This window comes from Pelodiscus sinensis, chromosome 4, assembly GCF_049634645.1.
Source record: "Pelodiscus sinensis isolate JC-2024 chromosome 4, ASM4963464v1, whole genome shotgun sequence".
In the NCBI taxonomy this organism is placed as follows: domain Eukaryota; kingdom Metazoa; phylum Chordata; order Testudines; family Trionychidae; genus Pelodiscus; species Pelodiscus sinensis.
The window spans coordinates 102,416,976-102,423,135 of record NC_134714.1 but is presented as its reverse complement, the minus strand read 5'-3'; positions in this window follow the sequence as shown (position 1 = coordinate 102,423,135).

Below are 6,160 nucleotides of genomic sequence, written 5' to 3'. Positions count from 1 at the left end.
AGCCAAACAGAACAAACATAAAGAAACATGCTATCCTGCTAACCCTCAAGTCATTAGAACAAACACTCTGTATGCCTGTATAATGTTTTTCTCTAGGGCATGTGCAAACAGTGTACAGTAAATACTCATTTATGTCTCTCTCATCAGATACTCACCGTTACTGACTTGTAAACACAACAATTATTAACTGATTTAGAAATATCCTCATGGTAATTTCATTTCACTTATTATGCCTAATGGATAGTCAGATATTTGCATGGAGTGTGTGTGGCTTTTTACCTAAATTGTTAATCAAGTGATTAAGTGGTAAGTGAAAGTAGCACATCCAGATGACACTAATGCTGTCCCAGTCCTGAGCCTCTCCTAAACAGACTGCCAATCACGGTAAAGTGTATGTTTTTAATATACTTTTCTTCCCGGCTATTTGTTTACAAATCAACTAAGAAAACAGGAGTACAATGCTTTTCCTTAATGGGAACTATACTAGAAGGTGGTGTTTCTTTTGTCATGTTACTAACCTTTATTTCTTTTGTTTTCTTTCTCACTGTATGGTTAATATACGTTGAAGTTATATGTTTCCTTCTTATCAGTGAATTATATCATACCCACATACTATGATGATGGATGCAACAGTCAGGGGAAAGGGTGGGAAAATATACCTCATAAGATTAATGCTCATTTGGAAACTTGAATAGTAATTTGCAGAAAACCTGCTAGTGTTTTCTGATTAGCTTACCCTTTGTGGTGAGAACTGAGCATATATGGTGAACTATCCCCCTTAAACTGTAACCCTTTCCATACACTTTGGGTGCATCTAGACTGGCAAGATTTTGCGCAAAAGTGGCTGCTTTTGCGCAAAATCTTGCCAGCTGTCTGGCCACGAGAATTTGCGCAAGAACACTGACGATCTAATGTAAGATTGTCAGAGTTCTTGCGCAAGAACTCTGATGCTCCCGCTGAGGAAAAAGCTCTCTTGCGCAAGTGTTCTTGTGCAAGAGGGCCAGTGTAGACAGGGACAGGAATTTTTTGCGTAAGAAAGCCCCGATGGCGAAAATGGCCACCAGAGCTTTCTTGTGCAAAACCGTGTCTATACTGGGCACAGATGCTTTTGCGCAAAAGCAAATCTTTTGCGCAAAGGCACTTGCCAATCTAGACGCTCTTTTGCAGAAATACTTTTAACGGAAAAACTTTTCCGTTAAAAGTATTTCCGCAAAATCATGCCAGTCTAGACGCAGCCTTTGAGAATTCAGGAATATTAGTAACAGCATTTAGTAAGTTAGGCCATAACCCAGCAAATGCTTCAAGCAGCTGAGCAGATCTTTAGTCCCATTTAAGTTTAATCTCGTGTAAACAATGAGTAGTTCTGTGGCACCTTAGAGACTTGCTTTCCTGGGCAAAACCCACTCCCTCAGGTGAGCTTGAGTGGAGGGAAAAAAAGGGGGACTTTCTGAATTTATAACAGCAAATGAAGGGAGAGGAAAAAAGTACCTGTCAATTGTAGTGCTAATGAGGCTAATTGAGTGGGCTGGACGTGTCCCATACTTAGCTTTCGATGCCAATGAAGTGTTAAATGTAAGGAAGGCTCGTTTTATAATGGGAAATCCAGTTAATGCCTTTGTTCAGGCCCAGGTAACAGTGTTAAATTTGCATATGAAGGTCAAGTCACCCCCCCCCCCCCTCTGAAGTTCACTTGTGAAATTCCTTTGTAGAAGAATGGCTACTTTTAAATCCACAACTGAGTGCCCAGCAGGTTAAAATATTCCTCAACAGATTTATGTGTTACCCTTTCTGATATCTGACTTAGTGTCCATTTATCCTTTGTGTACAGAATGTCCAGTTTGGCCAGTATACATGGCAGAGGGGCATTGCTGGCACTTGATAACATAACATATACTGGAGGATGAGTAGTTGTATGAGCCACTGATGTTGTGGCTTATGTCATTAGGTCCTCTGACAGTATCACTTGCACTGATGTATGGACAGAATTGGCAATTGCAGGGGGTTGGTTTCTGGGTGAGTGTGTCTGAGGTATGAGTGTGGCTGCTGGAAAGAATTTGCTTCAGTTTAGGGGGCTGTCTATAGGCGAGGAGGGGCCTGCCTCCCAAGGCCTGTGGGAATGGGGGATCATTTTTCCAGAATAGGTTGTTGATTGTCAATGGTGCACTGGAGGGGTTTAAGCTGGGGGCTGTAGATGATGACCAGTGGTGTTCTGTTATTTTCCTTGTTGGACCTGTCTTGAAGTGGGTGACTTCTAGATACTTGTCTGGCCCTGTGTGTCTGTTTCCTCACTTTCCCAGGTGGGTGTTTAAGTTTAAAGAATGCTTGATAAGGATCTTATAGGTGTCTGTGGGATTATCTCCAGTTGTATTTTAGAGAATGGCTGCAGATGATGGATTGTGTGATGTGACCTGGATGGAAACTAGAGGCATGTAGGTAAGAACAGTGATCAGTAGGTTTCCAGTATACGGTAGTGTTAATGTGACCATCATTTAATTGTCCTGTACTGTCAAGGAAATGGATCTCCTGTGTGGACTGGTTCAAGCTAAGGTTGATGGTGGGGTAGAAATTGATGACCAATTTCTTTAACATATGGACCAACAGGAAGGCGCCCCTTGAAGAATTCCACAGGGATTTCAACAAGTAGAGGAAGGTGAGAGCCGAGGAAACATTGTTTGAGGTCAGCCATAAAAATGTTGACATTTTGGGGGGCCATATGGTTACCCATTGCAGTGCCACTGACTTGAAAGTATAAATTGTCCCCAAATTGGAAATAGTTGTGAGGACAAATTCATATAGCTCAGCCACCAGGTGTGCTGTGGCATGTGTAAAGTTAAGCATATGGATGTATATGTTTGATTGATAAGGGTGTAGTACAGTGGTCTCCAACCTTTGTACACCCAAGATCATTTTTTAAATGTCAGGACAAGCCAAGATCTACCTCCATCCCTTCCCCAAGGCCCCCCCCCCTTCATTGAGGCCCGTCCTCTCTGTTCCCCTTTTCTCCATCACTTGCTATCCCCTGTCCTTATATACTCTCAGGGTATGGCTACATTGGCACATTTTTTCGCCCCTTCTGTTGGAAGAGATTTTTCTGACATTTGGCCCATCTAGACTGGGCCAAATGTCAGAAAACTCCCTTCTTTTGGAAGCCCCCTTATTCCTCTTAGAACGAGGAATACAGGGGCTGCCAAAAAAGCATGTTTAATGGAAAAACTCCTGTAGTCTAGCCATACCCTCACAGGTTGAGACAAGATGTGTGGGCTCTGGGCTGGGAATGAGGAATTTGGGTGTGGGAAAGGGTGAGAAGTGCAAGCTCTGGGAGGGAATTTGGATGCAGGAGGATGTGGAGAAGGGGATGCTGGCTCAAGGAGGTGGCTCCAGGCTGGGGAGTGTTGGGCTCAGGTGGAGGGTTGAGGTGCTGAGCAAGCCACAGGCTTGCAGATATGAGGGTGCAGGAGTTTGGGGTGTGTGAGGGGCTCAGGGCAGGGAGGCTGGGAGTATGTTGGGCTCAGGACACAGATTTGCAGAGTGAATGGTGCGAGAGTGTTGTGGGGGCTTGTTGGCCATGCTTCATTTTTAAATAAAATATGTCAAACACAAAAGGTTTCCGCATTGTCTTTATTTATGAGAGGGGCGGGGAACCTATTAAGAGTCAGGGGTTATTAACCCACAGAAAAGTCACTCGGGGGTCACACAAGTGAGATACAAAAACACAACCCCTCCAAACCCCTCAAGCCTCACTAATGTGGCTGCAACTGTGCTGGTGGGGGCAAGAGGCCAGGATGCTGGAGCAGAGGCCAGGGTTGCCGGTGGATGCTGGGGCAGGGAGGGGACAGGGTGTCGGTGGGTGCTATAGCAGGTTGCCAATGGGTGCTGGGGCAGGGGGTAGGATGCCAACAAGTGCTGGGGCAGGGAACAGGGTGCCGGTGGGTGCTGGGGCAGGGAACACGGTACTTTTGGGGGTCTGGGAAGGGGGAGGGGGCAGATTCTAGTACCTGGGGATCCTGCAGCTGCACGCCAAGGCCCAGGAAGTTCACGGGCTGTTCCCCTGTTCTCCAAACAGCAGCATGGTACCTGAAATGCTGATCCCATCCTTCCTGTATAGGCTCCCCATCTCCCCAAAGTGTCCCCAGTTCCTAATAAATCTAAACCCCTCTTCCCTACACCATCGTCTCATCCACGCATTGAGACTCTGAAGCTCTGCCTGCCTACCTGGACCTGTGCGTGGAACTGGAAGCATTTCCGAGAACACCACCATAGAGGTCCTGGATTTCAGTCTCTTTCCTAGCAGCCTAAATTTGGCCTCCAGGACATCTCTCCTACCCTTCCCTACGTCATTGGTACCTACATGTACCACGACCACCGGCTCCTCCCCAGCACTACACATAAGTCTATCTAGATGCCTCGAGAGATCCGCAACCTTCGCACCAAGCAGGCAAGTGAGCATACAGTTCTCCCGGTCATCACAAACCCAACTATCTATGTTTCTAACGATCGTATCACCCACTACTAACACCTGCCTCTTCCTAAGCTCCACCTAAACCAGGGTGGAACCAGACTGCTGGCACTAAACATTAATAAGGCCGTAGAGCAGTTTTTAAACTAAGAGATGGGGGAAAGCCGATTGGTGCGGAGATGCATGTAAATCGGAGAGAGACTTCTTTTAGAGGAGAATCCGTTGACAGAGATTCTCTAAACCGTAGTCGGAAAGAAAGGAAGGGAGAGGGCAAACCATGGGCCAGAGCTGACAAACAACCGCATACATAGGAATCCAATGCATCAGGGAAGGGCAGACAAATAAGCAGTGGCAAATTTGTAAAGTGCTTGTACACAAATGCTAGGAGTCTGACTAATAAGAGTGGTGAACTAGAGTACCTCGTATTAAATGAGGAGATAGACATAATAGGCATCACTGAAACCTGGTGGAGTGAGGAAAATCTATGGGACACAATCATTCCGGGATATAAAATATATAGAAAGGATAGAGCAGGCCGGGTGGGTGGCAGAGTGGCACTGTATGTGGAAGATAATGTAGAATCAAATGAAATAAAAATATTAAATGAATCAACATGTTCCATAGAATCGCTATAGATAGAAATTCCATGCTCCAATAATAAGAAATTAGCAGTAGGGATATATTACAACCACCTGACCAGGACCGTGATACTGACATTGCTGAGGGAGATTAGAGAGGCTACCAAAAAAGAGAACTCTATAATAATGGGGGATTTTAATTACCCCCATATTGACTGGATACATGTCACCTCAGGAAGAAAAGCGGAAATAAAATTTCTCAATGGCTTAAATGACTGCTTCTTGGAGCAGTTAGTGCAGGAACCCACAAGGGGAGAGGCAATTCTCGATTTAGTCCTGAGTGGAGTGCAGGATCAGGTCCAGGATATAACCGTTACAGGACCGCTTGGGAATAGTGACCATAATATAATAACATTCAACATTCCTGTGGTGGGAAGAACACCTCAGCAGTCCAGCACCCTGGCATTTAATTTCAAAAAGGGGAATTACGCAAAAATGAGGTTAGTTAAACAGAAATTAAAAGGCACAGTGACTAGAGACTGAAAGCTGCATGGAAACTTTTTAAAGACACCATAATAGAGGCCCAACTTAAATGTATACCCCAAATTAAAAAACATAGCAAGAGACCTAAAAAAGAGTCACCGTGGCTTAACCACCATGTAAAAGAAGCAGTGAGGGACAAGAAGTGGAAGTCCAATCCTAGTGAGATAAATAGAAAGGAACATAAACACTGTCAAATCAAGTGTAAACATGTAATAAGAAAAGCAAAAAAAGATTTTGAGGAACAGCTAGCCGAAAACTCAAAAAAAAATAACAAAATGTTTTTTAAGTACATTAGAAGCAGGAAGCCTGCTAAAAAGCCTGTGGGTCCCCTAGATGATCGAGCTATAAAAGGAGCAATCAAGGACGATAAAGCCATTGCGGAGAAACTAAATGATTTATTTGCTTCAGTCTTCACGGCTGAGGACGTTGGGGAGATTCCTGAATCTGCACCGTCCTTTGTGGGTGATGAATCTGAGGAACTGTCCCAGATTGAAGTGTCATTAGAGGAGGTTTTGGAACAAATAGAAAAACTTAATGTTAACAAATCCCCGGGACCGGATGGCATTCATCCAAGGGTTCTAAA